Source organism: Pleurodeles waltl, chromosome 9, assembly GCF_031143425.1.
Source record: "Pleurodeles waltl isolate 20211129_DDA chromosome 9, aPleWal1.hap1.20221129, whole genome shotgun sequence".
NCBI lineage: Eukaryota > Metazoa > Chordata > Amphibia > Caudata > Salamandridae > Pleurodeles > Pleurodeles waltl.
The window spans coordinates 6,431,396-6,454,328 of NC_090448.1; the positions used below are offsets into that span (position 1 = coordinate 6,431,396).

The window sequence follows — 22,933 nt, forward strand, 5'->3', positions numbered from 1 at the left end:
TAATGATACCTTTCAATCGATAGAAAATACATCTTGTGAGACCTTTGAAAAGGTAATCAATGCAAGTTAATCATGGTAAAATATCAGGGACTATCTTGCGAGGGAATTATTCAAAACATTAGATGACCTTTATGTTAAAACTTTCATATTAAATGTTATTCATTATTATAAAATGTTACAGGTTAAAAGGTTACTATGCAAAACAGTATCACTTATTGAATAGTCCTCCTAAGGTGAGTAATTTCACTTTTCCTATATATATAAACATATTAAATACATACAAGCCACAAAACACACACCGGGCGAAACAGAAACTGCAAACGATGGGTGAGGAAATGAAGAAGAGGAAGGCGACAGGTAGGGGTGAGTGAATAACAATGAATGATTCACGGAGCGCATGGCTACTCCAGACGGAGTGTCGCGGCGCTAGGTGCCAGCGAGCCACAATCCAGCTGAAGCCTGTACCCAGGGGCTGCCCATGGGCCCCCCGACTGGAGCGCCCACCTTACCCTCTCCGGAAGGTTGGTTCCCAGGATTCCCGCCTCATTGACGGGGGCAGCGCTCTGCAAGGCTTTGCTGCTAGGCGCTGAAGTTTACCAAAGCGGAATCCAAGCACCGCCCGGGAGCCACCCAAGCACTGCCCGGGACCCACCCAAGCACTGCCCGGGACCCACCCAAGCACCGCCCGGGACCCACCCAAGCACCGCCTGGGAGCCACCCTAGGACCCACCCAAGCACCGCCTGGGACCCTCAGAAGCACCGCCTGGGACCCTCAGAAGCACCGCCTGGGAACCACCCAAGCACCGCCTGGGACCCACCCAAGCACCGCCTGGGACCCTCAGAAGCACCGCCTGGGACCCTCAGAAGCACCGCCTGGGACCCTCAGAAGCACCGCCTGGGACCCACCCAAGCACCGCCTGGGAGCCACCCTAGCACCCACCCAAGCACCGCCTGGGACCCACCCTAGGACCCACCCAAGCACCACGTGGGACCCGCCTAGGATCCACCCAAGGGCCGCCTAGGATCCACCCAAGCGCCGCCTAGGACCCACCCAAGCACCGCCCGGGACCCACCCAAGCACCGCCTGGGAGCCACCCTAGCACCCACCCAAGCACTGCCCGGGACCCACCCAAGCACTGCCCGGGACCCACCCAAGCACCGCCTGGGAGCCACCCTAGCACCCACCCAAGCACCGCCTGGGACCCACCCAATCACCACGTGGGACCCGCCTAGGATCCACCCAAGCGCCGCCTAGGACCCACCCAAGCGCCGCCTAGGACCCACCCAAGCACCGCCTAGGACCCACCCAAGCACCACCTAGGACCCACCCAAGCTCCAGGTTGGACCCACCCAAGCACCGCCTAGGACCCACCCAAGCTCCGGGTTGGACCCACCCAAGCACCGCCTAGGACCCACCCAAGCGCCGCCTAGGACCCACCCAAGCACCGCCCGGGACCCACCCAAGCACCGCCTGGGAGCCACCCTAGCACCCACCCAAGCACCGCCTGGGACCCACCCAATCACCACGTGGGACCCGCCTAGGATCCACCCAAGCGCCGCCTAGGACCCACCCAAGCGCCGCCTAGGACCCACCCAAGCACCGCCTAGGACCCACCCAAGCACCGCCTAGGACCCACCCAAGCTCCAGGTTGGACCCACCCAAGCACCGCCTAGGACCCACCCAAGCTCCGGGTTGGACCCACCCAAGCACCGCCTAGGACCCACCCAAGCACCGCCTAGGACCCACCCAAGGGACCCTCAGAAGCACCGCCTGGGACCCTCAGAAGCACCGCCTAGGACCCACCCAAGGGACCCTCAGAAGCACCGCCTGGGACCCTCAGAAGCACCGCCTAGGACCCACCCAAGGGACCCTCAGAAGCACCGCCTGGGACCCTCAGAAGCACCGCCTGGGACCCTCAGAAGCACCGCCTGGGACCCACCCAAGCACCGCCTGGGACCCTCAGAAGCACCGCCTGACCCTCAGAAGCACCGCCTGGGACCCTCAGAAGCACCGCCCGGGACCCACCCAAGCACCGCCTGGGAGCCACCCTAGCACCCACCCAAGCACCGCCTGGGACCCACCCTAGGACCCACCCAAGCACCACGTGGGACCCGCCTAGGATCCACCCAAGCGCCGCCTAGGATCCACCCAAGCGCCGCCTAGGACCCACCCAAGCACCGCCCGGGACCCACCCAAGCACCGCCTGGGAGCCACCCTAGCACCCACCCAAGCACCGCCTGGGACCCACCCAATCACCACGTGGGACCCGCCTAGGATCCACCCAAGCGCCGACTAGGACCCACCCAAGCGCCGCCTAGGACCCACCCAAGCACCGCCTAGGACCCACCCAAGCACCGCCTAGGACCCACCCAAGCTCCAGGTTGGACCCACCCAAGCACCGCCTAGGACCCACCCAAGCTCCGGGTTGGACCCACCCAAGCACCGCCTAGGACCCACCCAAGCACCGCCTAGGACCCACCCAAGGGACCCTCAGAAGCACCGCCTGGGACCCTCAGAAGCACCGCCTAGGACCCACCCAAGGGACCCTCAGAAGCACCGCCTGGGACCCTCAGAAGCACCGCCTAGGACCCACCCAAGGGACCCTCAGAAGCACCGCCTGGGACCCTCAGAAGCACCGCCTGGGACCCTCAGAAGCACCGCCTGGGACCCACCCAAGCACCGCCTGGGACCCTCAGAAGCACCGCCTGACCCTCAGAAGCACCGCCTGGGACCCTCAGAAGCACCGCCTGGGACCCACCCAAGCACCGCCCAGGACCCTCAGAAGCAGCCGCTGGAGTCTCATCAGCCGGGGTTGGGTTACCCCCAGATACAGAACCTTCCAATGCTCCAGTCTTGAGACAACCGCGGCCTGGGCCATGGGCTTCCCAGCGGCCCCAGGAAGAGAGCCGAGGATTGTACAAAGGACCAAAAATAAGGGGCGACAGACACTGCAATAAACAAGGGAGCGAGAAAGGGGCAGAGGAGAGTGAGAGAATGATAGGAGAGGTGAAGGAATAACTGCAACCAAAGGGAGGGAGACTCAGAGGGAAAGTTAAAAGGCAACTGGGACAGACAGGGGCAAAAAATGAGAGGCAAAAGCAGCACAGAGGCATGAAAGGAAGATACATAGTGTAGCGGGTGCTCTCATGTTGTCAAGCGCTTGAGCACAACACACGGGTAGTAAGCGCTATCTAAATGTTACAATACCAGACAATATAAAAAGATGAAGGCACAGTCTTATCTTACTTCAAGCAGTGGTGTAACATTCACAGGGCCTATTCACAAACTGCGTTCTATGGTGCGTAAAGTAGTACTACAGTGTTACTACTCGCGTACTACGAAACTATTCACAAACTGCGTTCCATGGTGCGTAAAGTAGTACTATAGTGTTAATACTCATGTACTATAAAACTATTCACAAACTGCTTTCTATAGTAGGTAAACTAGTGCTACAGTATTACTATTCATGAAATACAAAACACTAGTCACAAACTACACTTTATGGCACATAAAGTTGTACTACAGTGTTAGTACTCATGTACACAAAACTATTCACAAACAACATTTTATAATACGTAATGTACTACAAAACACAAGTCACAAACTACATTTTATAGTATGGAAAGTAGTGCTACAGTGTTACTACTCGTGTACTACAAAACACTATTCACAAACTGGATTCTATAGTATGTAAAGTTTTGCTATAGTGTTAATACTCATGTACTATAAAACTATTCACAAACTGCATTCTATAGTAGGTAAAGTATTACTATAGTGTTACTACTCGTGTACTACAAAACACAATTCAGAAACTACATTTTATAGTACCTAATGTACTACAAACCATTATTCACAAACCACACTATAGTATGTAAAGCAGTGCATCATTACTACTAATACTACAAAAAACTATTCACAAATTATATTTTATAGTACGTAATGTACTACAAAAAACACTATTCACAAACTACATTTTATAATGCGTAATGTACTACAAAACACTATTCACAAACCACACTATAGTATGTAAAGAAGTGCAACATCATTACTACTAATACTACAAAACACTATTCACAAACTACATTTTATAGTACGTAAAGTAGTACTACAGTGTTAATACTCATGTACTGCAAAACTATTCACAAACTACATTCTGTAGTACGTAAAGTAGAGCTACATTATTACTACTCATGTATTACAAAACTATTCACAAACTACATTCCATAGTACGTAAAGTAGTACTCAGTTTTACTACTCATATTGTACAAAAATATTTATAAACTACGTTCCATAGTACGTAAAGTAGCGCAACATTTTTACTCATGTACTACTATTCACAAACTACATTTTATAGTATGTAAAGTAGTGCTACAGTCTTACTACTCGTGTACTACAAAACACTATTCACAAACTATATTTTATGGTATGTAAATCAGTGCTACGGTATTCCTACCCATGTACTATAAAGCACTATTCACAAACTATTTACAACCTACATTTTATGGCACATAGAGTAGTGCTACAGTATTAACACTTATGTACTGCAAAACAGTATTCACAAACTACATTCTATGGTATGAAAAGTAGTGCAACATCATTACTAATACTACCAAACAGTATTCACAAACTACATTTTATAGTATGTAAAGTAGTGCTACATTATTTCTACTCATGTACTACTACTCAAACATTTTATAGTATAAAAACTAGTACTACAATGTTACTACTCGTATACTACAAAACACTATATACAAACTATTTTATAGTATGTAAAGTACTACAAAACTATTCACAAACTACATTTTATAGTATGTAAAGTAGAATTACACTGTTACAACTCATGTACTGCAAAACATTATTCACAAACTACATTATGTACAATGTAAAGTAGTGCTACATTATACCTACTCATGTACTACTACTCAAACTATATTTTATAGTATGTAAGGTTGTGCTACAGTGTTACTACTCGTGTACTACAAAACACTATTTACAAACTATATTTTATAGTATGTAAAGCAGTACTACGATGTTATGACTCATGTATCACATACTACTCCCAAACTACATTTTATGGTACGTATATAGTGCTATTGTATTACTGCCTAACTTCACAAACTATATTTTATCACATGTTAAATAGTTCTACAGTGTTACTACTCGTGTACTACAAAACACTTCACAAACTATTCACAACCTACATTGTATGGTACGTAGAGCAGTGCTACAGTATTACCACTTACGTACTACAAAACAGTATTCACAAACCACATTCTTTTATGAAAAGCAGTGCAACATCATTACTACTAATACTACAAAACACTATTCACAAACTACATTTTATAGTACATAAAGTAGTACTGCATCACCATTAATGTACTACAAAACACTAGTCACAAACTACATTTTATTTTACGTAAATTACTGCTACAATATTACTACTCATGTAGTATGAAATACTATTCACAAACTACATTTATAGTCCGTAAAGTAGTACAACACTGTTCCTAATCATGTAATACAAAATACTATTCACAAACTACATTTTATACTACGCAAAGTTGTATTACACTGTTACTACTCATGTACTGTAAAACACTACTCACAAACTACATTTTGTAGTATGTAAAGTAGTGCTACAGTGTTTCTTCCTGTGGACTATAAAACACTATTCACAACTACATTTTATAGTATGTAAAGTAGTGCTACATTATTGCTACTCATGTACTACTAAGTAGTTCTACATCATTACTAATGTACTACAAAACACTATTCACAAACTAAATGTTATAGTATGTGAATTAGAGCTACATTATTACTACACATGTACTACAAAACACTACTCAAACTAAATTTTATAGTATGTAAAGTAGCGCTACATTATTTCTACTCACGTCCTACTATTCACAAGTTACATTTTATAGTATGTAAAGTAGTGCTACAGTGTCTTCTCGTGGACGCCGTTCTTAAAAGATGATAATTATCTTGTACCAAATATATGCTTTAACACATACTTGTGCAGTAGATACCAATCCACCCCATCCCAACCCACCTGACTCCAATCCACACCACGTACCTCACTTCAATCCACCTCACTACAATCCACACCAATCTACTCCACCCCAATCCAATCCACCCAAGCCCAACCTAACGGACTCTTATCCAAACCACTTACCCTACTCCAATCCACATCACAACCCACACCAATCCACCCCAATTTAATTCACCAAACTTCAATCCACCCTACTCAATCTAATCCACCCCAGCCCACCCCACTGCACTCCAATCCACCTCGCACCAATCCACCCCACTTCACCCCCACACCAATCCAGCCGACACATATCTAATTCACCCCCTCAATCCAATCCATCCCCTCAATCCAATCCACCCCACCACACTCCAACCCAATCAATCCAGTCCCTCCCACTCCAGTCTTCCCAATCTGCCCCACTCCAATCCATTCCATTCCAATCCACCCCACTCCCATCCAATCCACCCTATTCCAAACCAATCCACCTCACCCTTTAGTCCAATCCACCCTACTCCACAATCCAATATACCTGACTCCAACTCAATCCACCCCCCTCCAATTCAATCCACCCTACACCAAATTAACCCCATTCTAACCCACCCCACTCCAGCCCAACCCTTCATACTCCAATCCACCCCACTTCAATCCAATACTCCCCACTTCAATCCAACCAATCCACTTCATCCCAATCCACCCAACCTCACTCCAATACACCTCATTCCAACCAAACATACTTCATTCCAATCTACCCCACTCCAAACCACCACATTACAATCTGATTCAATCCACCCCTCCCCAATCCCTTCCACTCATTCCAATCCAGTCCACCCATTCCATTCCAATCCACTGCAACTAACTCCATTGCAATCCACCCCACCTCATGCCAATTTACCCCCTCAATCCCTATCAACTGCAACCCAGTCCAATCCACCTATCCCCCTATAATCCACACCAAACCAATCCACCCCCCAAACTGCCCCACTCAAACCCAGTCCACCCCACTCCAATCTACCACACTATAATCGACCCCACGCCATCCCAATCCACCCCACTCCATCCCAATTAACCCCACTCCATTTCACCCCATCCCAACCCACTCCACCCCAACCCAACCTAGTCCAATCCACTCCAGATCAAACAACCTCACTCCAAATCACCTATATCCAGTACAATACACCCTAATCAATCTCACCCCACCTCCAATGCACCCCAAAATCCATCCACATCACTCCAGTCCAATCCACCCTAGTCTATTCCAATCCACCCCACTCCAGTCCAATCCACCCTAGTCTATTCCAATCCACCCCACTCCAATACAATCCACCTCATGCCACTCCAACCCAATCTACTCCACCCCACTCCAATCCACCCAAGACCAACCCAACTGACTTATCCAAACCACTTACCCTAATCCAATTCACATCACAATCCACACCAATCCACCCCACCTCACCCCACCCCACCCCAATTCAATTCACCAAACTTCAATCTACCCCACTCAATCTAATCTAGCCCAACCCACTGCACTCCAATCCACCCCACCCCACACCAATCCATCTAACACAAATCGAATCCACCCACTCAATGCAATCCATCCACTCAATACAATCCACCCCTCAATTCAATCCAGCCCATTCCAACCCACACCAATTAAATCCACCCCACTCCAATCCACCCTACTCTTATCCAGCCCACCACACGCAGTCCAATCCATCCCACTTCAATCTTCCCAATCTTCCCCACTCCAATCCATTCCAATCCACCCACACCAATCCACCCCACTCCCATCCAATCCAATCCAAGCTATTCCAACCCAATCCATCTCAACCTTCAATCCAATCCACCCTACTCCCCAATCCAGCCCAATCCAATATACCCGACTCCAACTCTATCCACCCCACTCCAATACAATCCACCTCACGTCACTCCACCCCAATCCAATCAACCCTGTCCACCCCTTCCACTCCAAATCACACCTCACCAAGCCAATCCACCACACTCCAGTCCAATCCACCACATTGAAATCCAGTCCACCCCACCCCAATCCACTTCAATCCAATACTCCCCACTCCAATAAAAAAAACACCCCACTCAAATCCAATCTAATTCACTTCATTCCAATCCAATCAATCTCACTCCACTCTAATCCACCCCATCCCAATCCACTCCACCCCAAGCGACCCTAGTCCAATCCACTCCAGATCAAACAACGCCACTCCAAACCACCCATATCCAGTCAAATCCACCCAAATCAAACTCACCCCACCCCAATGCACCCCAAAATCCACATCACTCCAGTCCAATCTACCACAATCCAATCCACCCCACCCTACTCTATCCACCCCACTCCAATACAATCCACCTCACGCCACTCCACCCCAATCCAATCAACCCTGTCCACCCATTCCACTCAAAATCACACCTCACCAAGCCAATCCACCACACTCCAGTCCAATCCACCACATTGAAATCCAGTCCACCCCCCCAATGCACTTCAATCCAATACTCCCCACTCCAATAAAAAAACACCCCACTCAAATCCAATCTAATTCACTTCATTCCAATCCAATCAATCTCACTCCAATCCACCTCATTCCAATCAACTCCACTCCAAACCACCACATTACAATCTGATTCAATCCACCCCTCCCCAATCGCTTCCACTCATTCCAATCCAGTCCACCTGTTCCATTCCATCCCACCTAACTCCATTCCAATCCACCTCACTCCAATATACTGTAACCCAGTCCACTCCAAACAACCCATCCCACTCCAATCCACTGTAACCCAGTCCACTCCAATACACCCATCCCACTCCAATCCTCACAATCCAATCCATCCCCACAAACCACCCACTCCAGTCCAATTCACACCCCTCTCCATGACAATCCACTCCTCCATGCCAATCCACCTAACCCCAATCCACCTCAATCCACCTCACCCAAATCCGCCTCAATCCACCTCACCCAAATCCGCCTCAATCCACCTCACCCAAATCCACCTCAATCCACCTCACCCAAATCCACCTCAATCCACCTCACCCAAATCCACCCCAATCCACCTCACCCAAATCCACCCCAATCCACCTCACCCAAATCCACCCCAATCCACCTCACCCAAATCCACCCCAATCCACCTCACCCCAATCCACCCCAATCCACCCCACCCCAATCCACCTCAATCCACCCCACCCCAATCCACCTCAATCCACCCCACCCCATTCCACCCCAATCCACCCCACCCTCCAATCCAATCCACCCCACCCTCCAATCCAATCCACCACACACTCCAATCCAATCCACCACACACTCCAATCCAATCCACCACACACTCCAATCCAATCCACCACACACTCCAATCCAATCCACCACACACTCCAATCCAATCCACCACACACTCCAATCCACCACACACTCCAATCCAATCCACCACACTCCACCCCACTTCATCCCAATCCACCCCCTCCATTCCACCCCATCCCAATCCACTCCACCCACCCAAGTCCAATCCGCCCACCTCAAACCACCCCACTCCATGACAATTCACCCCACTCCTTGACAATCCACTCCTCCATGACAATCCACCTCACCCCAATCCACTTCAATCCACCACACCCCAATCCCACCTCAATCCACCACACCCCAATTCCACCTCAATCCACCACACCCCAATTCCACCTCAATCCACCTCACCCCAATCCCACCTCAATCCAACCCACCACAATCCAACCCACCACAATCCAACCCACCACAATCCAACCCACCACAATCCAACCCACCACAATCCAACCCACCACAATCCAACCCACCACAATCCAACCCACCACAATCCAATCCACCACAATCCAACCCACCACAATCCAATCCACCACAATCCAATCCACCACACTCCAATCCAATCCAATCCACCACACTCCAATCCAATCCAATCCACCACACTCCAATCCAATCCAATCCACCACACTCCAATCCAATCCAATCCACCACACTCCAATCCAATCCAATCCACCACACTCCAATCCAATCCACCACACTCCAATCCAATCCACCACACTCCAATCCAATCCACCACACTCCAATCCAATCCACCACACTCCAATCCAATCCACCACACTCCAATCCAATCCACCACACTCCAATCCAATCCACCACACTCCAATCCAATCCACCACACTCCAATCCAATCCACCACACTCCAATCCAATCCACCACACTCCAATCCAATCCACTCCAATCTAATCCACCACACTCCAATCTAATCCACCACACTCCAATCTAATCCACCACACTCCAATCTAATCCACCACACTCCAATCTAATCCACCACACTCCATCCCAATTAACCCCACTCCATTCCATCCCAATCCACTCCACCCCAACCCACCCCACTCTAGTCCAATTCACCACACTCCACGATAATCCACTCCCCATGCCAATCCACACCCCCAAACCACCTTAATCCACTGCACTTCTAACCAATCTACCACACTCCAATCCAATCCACCACAGTCCAATCCACTCCACCCCAATCCACCACACTCCATTCCACCCTATCCCACCTCACTCCACCAATCCACCCCACTCCATCCCAATCCACCCCACTCCATTCCAGTCCACCCCACTCCACTCCACCCCACCCCACCCCACTCTAGTCCAATCCACTCCAGATCAATCCACCCCACTCCAAATCCATCCACCACACTCCAATCAATCCACCCCAATCCACCTCACTCCATCCCAATTAACCCCACTCTATTCCACCCTATCCCAATCCACTCCACCCCAATCCACCCCACTCCATCCCAATCCACCCCAATCCATCCCATATCACCCCACCCCATCCCAATTAACCCCACTCCATTCCACCCCATCCCAATCTCCTCCACCCCAACCCCCTCTAGTCCAATCCACTCCAGATCAATCCACCCCACTCCAAACCACCCATATCCAGTCCAATGCACCCTAATCAAACTCACCCCACCCCAATCCGCCCCAAAATCCACATCACTTTAGTCCAATCCACCACAATCCAATTCAACCCATTCTAATCCAATCCACCCCATCCCAATCCAATCCAATCCACCCTACTCTATATACCCCACTCCAATACAATCCACCTCACGCCACTCCACCCCAATCTAATCCACCCTGTCCACCCCATCCACTGTAACTCATCCCACTCCAAATCACACCTCAACAAGCCAATCCACCTCACTCCAGTGCAATCCACCACACTCAAATACAGTCCACCCCACTCCACCCAATTCACTTCAATCTACCCTAAACCAATTCAATCCACCCATTTCAATTGGCCCCACCCCAGTTCAATCCAATCTAATTCACCTCACATCCAATCCACCCCACTCCAATTCACCCCATCCCAATGTGGCCCACTCCAACCCACCCAATCCACCCCACACCAATCCAATCCCCCAGACCACCTCACCCCAGTTCAATCCACCCCATCCTAATTCAATCCAATCCTTCTAATTCACCTCACCCAATCCACCCCACTCCAATCCACTTTATTCCAATCTAATCCACTTTAATCCAATACAATCCACACCAGTCCAACCCAATCCACCACAATCCACTCAATCCATCCCAATGCAATCAACCCCACTCCAAATATCCACTCCAATCTAATCCAATTTAATCAACCCCACTCCAATCCACCCGATTCATCCCAACCCAATCCACCCCACCAGAGTTTACTCCACCCCACCAGAGTTCACTCCACCCCACCAGAGTTCAATCCACCCCACCAGAGTTCAATCCACCCCACCAGAGTTCAATCCACCCCACTTCAATCCACACCAATGCACGACAATCCACCCAACTCTACTTCAACCCACCCCACTCTACCTAAATCCATTCTGACCCACTCTACTCCTACTCCAATGCACCCCACTACTCAATCCACTCCAACCCATTCCACACCACTCTATGACACTCTCTGCACTGAACTCTACTCCCCTCCACGTCACTCTACTCTGCCTAGTCCATGGTACGACACTCTACTTCCTCTACTCCCCTCTACGACACTCTCTGCCACTGAACTCTGCTCCCCTCTACAATACATTACTTCTTCTACTCCCCTCTACGACACACTCTGCCACTGAACTCTACTCCCCTCCCCTCTACCCCACTCTACTCTGCCTAGTCCATGGTACGACACTCTACTTCCTCTACTCCCCTCTACGACACTCTCTGCCACTGAACTCTGCTCCCCTCTACAATACATTACTTCTTCTACTCCCCTCTACGACACTCTCTGCCACTAAAGTCTACTCCCCTTTACTACACACTACATCCTCTATTCCCCTCTACGACACACTCTGCCACTGAACTCTACTCCCCTCTACCCCACTCTACTCTGCCTAGTCTATGCTACAACACTCTACTTCCTCTACGACACTCTCTGCACTGAACTCTACTCCCCTCTACGACACACTACTTTCTCTACTTCCCTCTACGACACTCTCTGCCCTGAACTCCCCTCCCCTCCACTCTATGAAATTCTACACAATTAACTTTTAGCCATACTGAGCGGCAGCTACACTGGGGTACAACATGGCTAAAGCACACTGCCAAAGCCAATAGCTCTTGCATAGGCAAGACCTACTGGCTTTGCCAATGCTTGTTCATGACTGTGATCCCATACCAACTTAGGAGTCTGTAACTTTTCAATGTTTTGCAACCAAATTTTGTTACCAAAAGATTGATGCATCTCAGACCTATTGAGTTTGTGGAAGGAACGCTCACATCAGATCCCTTCAAATACCCAAACTGTATGGGGTTGCAAACCCAATAAAATCCCACTGACTCCTAAAATGGATTTAGTACATTGCAAAAAAACATGTTCGCAGTTCAAACAGTGATTTGGACTGTTTGTGACCCTAAAAATGTTCAGGAGACCTTACCCTTCTTTCTCAGAGGTAGAGAAAATACCTTTGCTTTTGTTGCTTCGGCTAAAGAGAGTTGAGGCTTTTTCCATTTTCCATTGATATTAAATGAGGAGCCAAGATTTAAAACTCATTGCATCATCGCCCCACAAATCCTGGCAAGAAGTGGCCTGGTACAGAGGGTAGGATGTCACCAGAACGTTGACAATAGGTCTTCTGACGCAAAGAACGTGTCCCAAGTACTCGCTACAACAATATTGTGCAGCTGGAGGTCGGTTTTAGATGAACTCCAGTGGGTTGATCCTTTTGTAAAAGATGTTTAGGACACTATATTTTTGTCAGATGATATTTAACCCACGATATTCAGGTACAAGACAGAGGTTGAAGGGCTGTTGCAAGAGGGGGAACTTTAGGGGATCCCACAGATCTTTTTGGGGGGATAGATGAAGATGCTGAGAAAAATATTGGGGTACACAGACTTAGAAAATACTCAAATTACTAGAGTTTGTTCCTTTGAACCAAGAACATGTTGGAGACCATAGAGTGCACGATGATCCCCCCCCCCCCCCCCCCCACACAATGAGTGCTGTCGAAAGAGCCATGAGGCGAGGGGGGCTAATGATACCGGATTCGTACCCTACAGATCTTGTCCCATGTATCACTCAATACCATCTGCATCCCACATTGCTGTCACCAGCTTAACCACAGAACATCCAGAATAGAGTCTAACTTCAGGTATTCAAGTTCTGGATGAAAATGTTCTTAGGACCTTTGCTAATGAGTAGAGGTTTGCAGACCCGCCAACTCACAGGAGCCATCGTGTGACACGATATTGGCTCCCTTCACAGGGTGACACCGGTGAGGAACCAGTATGACACGGTGGCAGGGAAAACCAGGTGAAAACACTCTAGACCGTGGACTTCTTGCTCATTTTTAGATGCTTTGAACTGCTGACGTCCTTTAGGGATGTGAAAACACCCCAAGACGTCGGCACCAGCCTCAGAAATTTTGTTTTTTTGTTGTGGAGGAGGGTGTTTGGGGATGGGGTGTGGGCAAAAATGCATCTTAGGTGCTTCTTGGCACAAGGCCATGCCGTCTCCAAATCCCCCAAACCCCCTTACACTATAAAATGTCTGTTTTAGTTGGCAGGTCTGGGTGTGGCAGTAGGGCTGTAGCAGGAAGGGCCGAGTATCTAGGTTGGGGAATTTTAACTAAACTTGTGGAAACGTTTTTTTTTAAAGCAATGTTGAAACAACACTTAAGGGCTAAAGAGTTCAGGGTTGGGATGATACTGGCAAGACAGGCCCCAGCAGAAGTGGCAAGAATGCATTCTGGAGCGTCATTGTGTCGATCATCTGCAGTGCTGCTCTTGATTGGTCGGTAGTAAGTATTGAAAGCCAATGGAGGCGCTCATGCAGATGAAATGGGTGGAGCCAGTGGGACTCTTCACCCTCAGCCCAACACTGTCCCTTTTGTTGTGAATTTCCTGCAAAAGAAATCAGCGATCTTGCGCCACGTGAACTAGGACAGAGCGCGGATATATATTTTAAAATATTTCCTAATTGTTGTTCTGCAGTTTGTAAACACAAGGATTATACAAACGTTTTTGATAAGATACTTGGCTCCCTCGGCTCCGTTTGTGTAACTTGGAAAGATGCAACTAATTTACTCGTTACATAATTAATCCGGGCAGCGCGTACCCATGGAGCAGATGGAAAATCTTTTAATGCCCGCCACAGGGAGCAATCACAGCAGGGACTTTGCCTCGCCTCGGACCTGTGACAATGCCCAAGGCCATCTTTATGGACAAGTCACACAGTGCGGCACGTCACCTCCCTGCGCTACATGGCAGGCACGGTCAGGAAGGTACCATATTTAAGGCAATGCAGCTCATTCCTGCATTTTCCTCTGCACTGGCACCTTTTGGCAGCCTAGCGCCAACACAGGTATCCTTGCACCATGGTACACGCGTGCCTCTGTTGCTTGCGGGATTGCTTTTGTACAGGAAGAGGCACCTTCCTGCACAACAATGCCTTGAGGCATATGCATCCATCTGTGTTTCCTGCAGAATGCAGCACACACAGAAAGAGGAAGTAACGGGGAGAAGGATAGATATTTGTGCTAGTTATGCCTCCCCTGGGAAGGCGTAGCATTCTGGCACATTCCCAGGTTTATCAGTTCTGGTAAACTTGAGAATGTGTCAAAATCCATGGGAGTTGCATGGGAACACCCACGTGCCACAAAAGGAATACCTTCCCAGTGCAGAGTAACACAACGCAGTGATTTGCACAGCATTGCGTTACTCCAGATTTACAAAGCCACGCAAGGCCACCTTAAGGTCCTACGTTTGGGATCTGGAGTCAGTTGCGTAACAAAAATGAATTCCCCATCTGCGGAATGTGAAGAGGGCGCCCTAGACGCCCATATCTCACAGATACTGATTGGCCGTGGATGGAAGGGGTGCCCCCTTGAAAGGACGATGATCCCTAAAAGCATAGAGCCCCCCCCCCTTGCACCACAGGAGCCTGCATTACACCTCTGCCTGGAGTCAGGCCTTACACTCAAATGAAAGGCGAGGGAACCTCATAGGTTCTACAAACAAGAACATAAAGCTTTTTGGGACCAGTCGAGACCCCTCTTTAGCCACAGGTCCTAAAGCGCACACAGTAAGTGTACAAAATAACACTCCCTGGGACTAGTTGAGGACCTCAGTAGACGCTGGTACTCAAGCACTCCAGGGTCATTGTTCACTAAGGTGCCTATAGATTATTACACTGCACCCAACAAGCCCCTAAATACTAAATATTGAAGCCTTAAATGGCCACCAACAGGCACTCGCAAAGAACTCTGGAGAGCCTTGCATAGTGCCAGCAGACCGTCACATACCCACAACAGGCCTTATAATGGGAACCAACAAAGCCTCAAACATACCCATCAGACATACTCCTCCCAACAAACTCCCACACATACCCCAAGAAACCTTGACACAGCCATTACCCACATCCTCTCATTTTGTCAAGACTCATTTAACTCTCAAGTAAGCCTCAAATAGCTCCCAACAAACCCTGACACAGCCACTAGCCAGGTCCTCTCATATTGTCAAGACTCATTTAACTCTCAAGTAAGCCTCAAATAGCTCCCAACAGAACTTCACACAGCTTCCTAACATTCTTCAGTACTGACAACAGACCCTCATGTAACCTGTAATCCTCAGATATCATCACCCGTAGGCATTCACATCCTGAACAGACCATGACACAGCAAGCAACATATCTTATTGTACGATACAGGTGCTAATGTAACTTCCAACAGATGTTCACATACGTGCAAACAGAACCTCTCCTAGCTTCATACCATTTCATGCCCATCTACACATGGACACAACTCCCAATTAACCTTCACATATTTCCACATAGATCTTCTCTGGCAGACCCACACATTGTCACTAAAACGCTCCACTACAGCCAGTAAAAACACTTACACTCAGCTACCCTCCCAACAGACCTCCATATACCTGCAAACAAACCTCACATGCCTTGCAGTAGACCACCACTCACCTTTTTGCCCTCAATGCCTTCAACAAACTTTCACAAAGCTCCCACAGGACCCTCACATAAGCTACAAGAAACTGTCACCTATCTTCCAATTAACCTCCACTAGGCCTGAAACAGTCTCCAACAAATCCCCACAAAGCTCCTTATAGACTCACAGACAGGCTCAAGGCACCTTCACACAGAGGGGGAAAGATGAAGGAAATGTGGATGTGGGAATACAAATGTGTTTATGGGAATAAGGAGATATGTGAATATGCAAAGTTCTGCAACACAGGAAAAGCATCCCTCACCCCCATGTGACCCCCTACAACTGAGATCTACACCGTTCAAGTGGCTTAAGTGCATTTCTGGAAAACCATGTGAGCTCCCACACGCCAACTAAAACATGCAAAGCTCAACCAAAAGTCCACATTAACACACACTCCACCAGCAGAGAGGAAAGGGAATGCAAGAATCACAAAAACCCTGATGAGCTCACTCTATGGAAGCCACTCCACAGAATATACAGAAAGCTCATAGAAAGCCAAGCACTGCACCAGCACCATCAATGAAGCCACCAACAGAAGCCAAGCACTGCACCAGCACCATCAATGAAGCCACCAACAGAAGCCGAACACTGCAGGACAGTCAATCACTGCATCACTGGACACACCTATTTCTCACTCTACAGAAAAGTGCAATCAGTCACCCTCTTCTTCACTGTAAAAATACAGATCATCTGACAGCACATCGACAACAGCAAGCCGGCTTCTCTTACACCCATCCATTCTCGTTGAATCCTGCAATAACCTCACACCCCCTCACCCAGTACTCGTACCTCGTCCTTCACAAAGCTCTCTCTGGAGAAGCTCTCTCATCCCTTCTCACCACTGTCAACACTGTCCTCACGCAGAGCATCTTCCCAGGAGGTCCTAAAACTGTCCAAAGCCTCCCACCCGTGAAGTAACGCAAACTGGAATTTGGTGACCTGGCCAACTTCCTGCCAATCACCCACCTACTTTTCATTAGCAAGATCACTGAACGAGCAGTCTACGCACAGATCCAAGATCACATCCATGGCAACCACTTCCTGCACGACTACCAATCCGGTGGGAGATCACATGGCGGATGGTAGACACATACCTTACACACAGCAGATGCGCCCTTACCTGCCCACCCCAGAATGTGTTCTACCAGAATGTCCCATTTTTAATACCATATTACAAACATAGCATAGCCAATCATCATCAAGGGAACTACATATTGGTAAATACAGATTTGCCATTCATGCCTTTATATACATATATATATATATGTATTTATTTATATATATATACACACACACACACACACACACACATACACATACATACACCTTATTGATCTAAGGGTACGTATATGTGGAGATGTGGAGTTAACAATAGTAAAGCTGCACCTACTGAACCATGCTCACCTTTGTAGCATTGTGTAAGTTTATATTTTGGGTACAATATGTTTGTAGCATGATGTTTTGTCTGCAGAGTATTCTGGCAGCCCTCTTGATACTGCTGGACCTCCACTGCATTTTATACTGTTGGCTGCCCCACATGGCGTCTCAAATGGGATTGACTGGTAAAGTCCTTCAGTGGCTCTACTTCAGCCTCGCCACTGAGCACCCGTTGGTTTATAAGATCTCCTTAGATGTCTATGACATACAGAGTCTTGGAGGGTTCCCACAAGGCTTCGTCCTGTCGCCAATTCCCAACCTCTAGCAGGAGCCCATAGAAGTTCAAACGTGGGTCAACTACATGAACCACAACTTTCATCCAACACCAAGAGACTCTGGTTTACCCTGGACACAAACCTCACATTTAAGGAACACATTGCCACAAAAACCAAGCCAGTTTGGGACCAGCTCTCCGTAGTAAAGATAGTCTAACCATGCGACTTCAGGACTGCATTCAAACCCTCCTGTGCCTGCATCTTAATGGTGGTAACACTGCTCCACGGCCTCTCGTGGTCTGTGTTGGCCTCCCTTGAGGGCTTCCTGCACGCCATAGCAGGTCTTATTCTGGGCCTGAAGAAATATGTCCGGTCCCACCACCTTGAAGGACCTCCACTGGATCCCCTTGCCGGTTCTCACCAGCTTCAAAACCAACTGCATCATTTACAAAACCATCCCAATCAGCACCACCTTTATCTTGCAGACATGTTCACCATCTCTGGTGGTTGTCTGCACACCTGCAGCCAGAACAACATCAGCCTGCAGGCTAAGAAGTGTAAACAAGAAATAAAACAAGACAGCCAGCCTTCTCCCTCCACATCCCGGGGGTCTGGAACACAACAGCGGTATCCAATTTAAGAAAGAGTTAAAGACACACCACTTTCAAGAACACTGCATCCAGGCAAAGTAACAGTCTACTTCCACCCTCAGAACTGCTGTAGAAATAACACACACACAGAGAAGAAAACAGGCATGTAACTTGCACAGACAATATTCAGAAATTGCTCATTGCTACCAAAGAATTAAAATGTTCCACAACTCCTATAAATGGACCTCACTCTGGTGGCAGGAATCGGTAAGAGACAACTCTGCTTTGCACAAACTGGAAGTAGCTGCGTAAACCCAACAACTGAGCACCACTGCCCCCACACCCTGATCTGGGCTTCCATTGCACACTCAGACCCTACAAGGTCGCAAGCTCTTCCCTTGGCCTCTCAGTGGTGCCGCACTGTCTTGGGTGTGTTTTAGGTCCCTCCCAAGACCATGGGTTGGTGGTGGGAGCGTACCTCCTGAACGTGGACCCGCATAAACTCTTCCCATCACATACAGGCACAGAGCCCCTGTGCAGAGAAATACGAGAGATGCAGCAGAATGCAATGTATGTAGCGGGTCCCAGTACTGGAACTCAGTGCCACGCCAAGGTCTCATAGCAAACCCCAGTACTGGAGCTCAGGGTCACGCCAAAGGCATATAACAGGTCCTAGTACCGGAGCTCAGGGTCACGTCAAGGTCGGATAGCAGGTCCCAGCACTGGAGGTGAAGGTCACTCCACGGTCATAAAGCAGGGCCCACAACTGGAGTTCAGGGTCACGCCAAGGTCGTATAGCAGGTTTCAGAACTGGAGGTGAAGGTCACTCCAAGATAACACAGCAGGTCCCGGTACTGGAGGTGAAGGTCACTCCAAGGTCATTTAGCAGAGCCCAGTACTGAAGCTCGGGGTCATGCCAAGGTCATATAGCAGGTTTTAGTACTGGAGGTGAAGGTCACTTCAAGGTAATATAGCAGGTCCCGGTACTGGAGGTGAAGGTCACTCCAAGGTCATTTAGCAGAGCCCAGTACTGGAGCTCGGGGTCACGTCAAGGTCGTATCGCAGGTCTTAGTACTGGAGGTGAAGGTCACTTCAAGGTAACACAGCAGGTCCCGGTACTGGAGGTGAAGGTCACTCCAAGGTCATTTAGCAGAGCCCAGTACTGGAGCTCGGGGTCACGTCAAGGTCGTATCGCAGGTCTTAGTACTGGAGGTGAAGGTCACTTCAAGGTAATATAGCAGGTCCCGGTACTGAAGGTGAAGGTCACTCCAAGGTCATTTAGGAGAGCCCAGTACTGGAGCTCGAGGTCACGTCAAGGTCGTATCACAGGTCTTAGTACTGGAGCTCGGTCACACAAGGTGATATAGCAGGCCACGGTACTGGAGTTGACTGTCTCGCCAAGGTCGACTTGCAGGTGTTTTGTTGCACAATCCTTTCTTCAGTGCTGTTTTGCATTTTCTGCTAAATATAGCAGGGTTTTTTTAAAGCATCCTCGTCAGGATGACGCCTCCTCTGCAAATATCTTCCTTTCTCTGGATAAAAATGACCCCCTCTTGGAAGAGCCAGTTCCAGCTGCTCTGAACCTTTGGTCCAGTCCCGAAGGACACGACTCACCAGGAAGTCAGTCTGAGCGCTACCGCCTCGCCGGGTATCAGAAGACACTATCAGAAGACACCAACCTTGTGCTTGGAATACAGCGAGTGAGTATTAATACAAACACTCTAAAGATGGCATTAATAATCAAACGCTCAAAACAAGAGAGTTCAAAGTTGATTTTTCACCCAACACGACTGGATTTCTGAATACTTCTCTGATACGCAAGACATCTTCCAGTAGTCGTTTGTGATAGTTTCTCAAACAAAAAAACAGGATTCCAGTAACACAGTAACCAGAAACATACAAAGGAACATCATTCATAACACCCTCGACATCCAACTCAGGTTGTGTCTGTGTAACCTCAACCCAAGAACACTCACTTGTGAAATGCATATTCTCAAGTGAACATGGGGGGTGTAAACTCAAACTCAGAACACTCAATTGTGAAATGCATAACCTCCATAAGACATGGGGGATGTAATCTCACTCCCAGAACACTCACTTGTGAAATGCATAACCTCCAGAAAAAATGGAGGGGTGGAACCCCAACCACAGAGCACACACTTGTGAAATGCATAACATCCAGAAAAATCGGGGGTGGAAACCCAACCACAGAGCACGCACTTGTGAAATGCATAACCTCCATAATACACGGGGATGTAATCTCACTCCCAGAACACTTACTTGTGAAATGCATAACCTCCAGTGAACATGGGAGTGGAACCCCAACCACAGAGCACGCACTTGTGAGATGCATAACCTCCAAAATACATAGGGGATGTAACCGCAACCCCAGAACACTCACTTATGAATTGCATAGCCTCCAGAAAACATGGTGGGGTGTAACCTTAACCCCAGAACACTCCGTTGTGAAAGGCATAAACTCCAGGATACATGGGAAGGTGGGGGGGGCGTGTAACCTCACCCCCAGAACACTCCCTTGTGAAATGCACAATGCACAGAGCACTCACTTATGAAATGCATAAAGTCTAGAAGACATTGTCGGGACAGTGTAACCTCAACCCCGGAACACTCCCTTGTGAAATGCATAACCTCCAGGATTCATGGGAAGGTGGGGGGTTGTAACCTCACCCCCAGAACACACTGGGGAGGTGGAACATCAATCCCCGAACGCTCACTTGTGAAATGGATTATCTCCAGCAAACATGGGGGGGGGGTGGAATCCCAACCACAGAGCACTCACTTGTGAAATGCATAAACTCTACAAGACATTAAAGGGCCAATGTAACCTCAACCCCGGAACACTCCCTTGTGAGATGTGTAACCTCCAGGATACATGGGAAGGCGGGGGGAGTGGGTGGAACTTTGTGAAACGCATACGTTTAGTAGACATCCTAGTGAGGTCATTTCAGGTGATGCAGGGATGGTATCAATGACATCAGAGAACATCATGGCTGATGTCATATTTGAGGTGGCGCCCACGCAGGTTCAAGTTACTCGAAATAGCTATAACTGCTGAATTTCAGTGGTTTTGTGGGTTTACAATTACATGTTTTAACTGACATTTTCATTTCACTTAGCTATCATCTCTCTTTAAACTTTAGTTTGTTCATTAAATTTCTAAGGTATTAGTAATGTAAAGTTACATATTGTTACAATAACTAACTATAACGTCACTTTAACCTCTGTTTTGTTTGGTGAATTTCTATTTTTGTTTAGCATAAGGTAAGATGTCCATCACCATGAAATGTCAATCACCATGAGTGGCATGGGGTTGAACCAGGCCCTGAACCCAATTCTTCTACCAGGACTATGGGGCAGGGTATCCCTACGCTGCCCCCTTATCTGATTTTAATACTTTTTTGTAGACATGGAAAAAAATGTGGCGGCAGCCTGTTAGATTTTATCTTGGGATCTGGTGGTTCTGTCGTTTCTCCATAGTGTCAAATATACCAAGTTTTTTAAAGCTTAATATCTCAAAAACTACTGAACGGATTTACACCAAATCACAAAAAGCATGCTTTCTAGAGCAATATCTAGTGGTGTCATTTAGTTTGGCCGTTTTTGCAGAATTGCTGTCCATTTTTCCCATGTAAAATTGCATGGGGGAAACATGTTGTGGATGTCACTCCCTTTTTTGTCTCAGCCCCTGCTTGAGGGATCATCCCAAGAATTTTTCCGGAAGGAGCTGTGGTGGATGAACCTTTTTTTGGAACGTTTTGTGAAGTTTCAACAAACGGCACTAAAGTTATGAGCTAAAAAAATAATATTTTTCCTTTGGAAACGTGGTCCTAACTAGAACAGTCAACATTGTGTTATTTGGTGCCGTTGGATGAATATGCACAACGCTGTTCAACTAGACCTGGCCCCTTGATACACCTCCCTAATAAAGTTGTTGTCCAGAGATTTTTCACTTTTGATTTGTGTTTTTGGATCATTAGAGAAGTAATTTAGCTTGGTTAACACTGCTGATCGGGGATGATTTTTTTCTGGATTACATTTTTAAAAATGGCAGATGTGCTGCAGTGATGATGTAATAGTTCAGGAACCAAGAGACTTATACACTTAATTTTGGTGTCAAAACACAGGTTTGGGGGGTCAACTAGTGTTATAGAG

The 22,933-nt window shown here is 47.9% G+C and overlaps 1 protein-coding gene across 2 annotated transcripts in view; it reads right to left on the bottom strand.

Moving 5' to 3' along the window:
• Positions 1 to 22,933, bottom strand: part of STAB1 (stabilin 1) — an 829,863-nt gene that overhangs the window by 764,043 nt on the left and 42,887 nt on the right. The gene's annotated exons all lie outside the window — the stretch shown is intronic.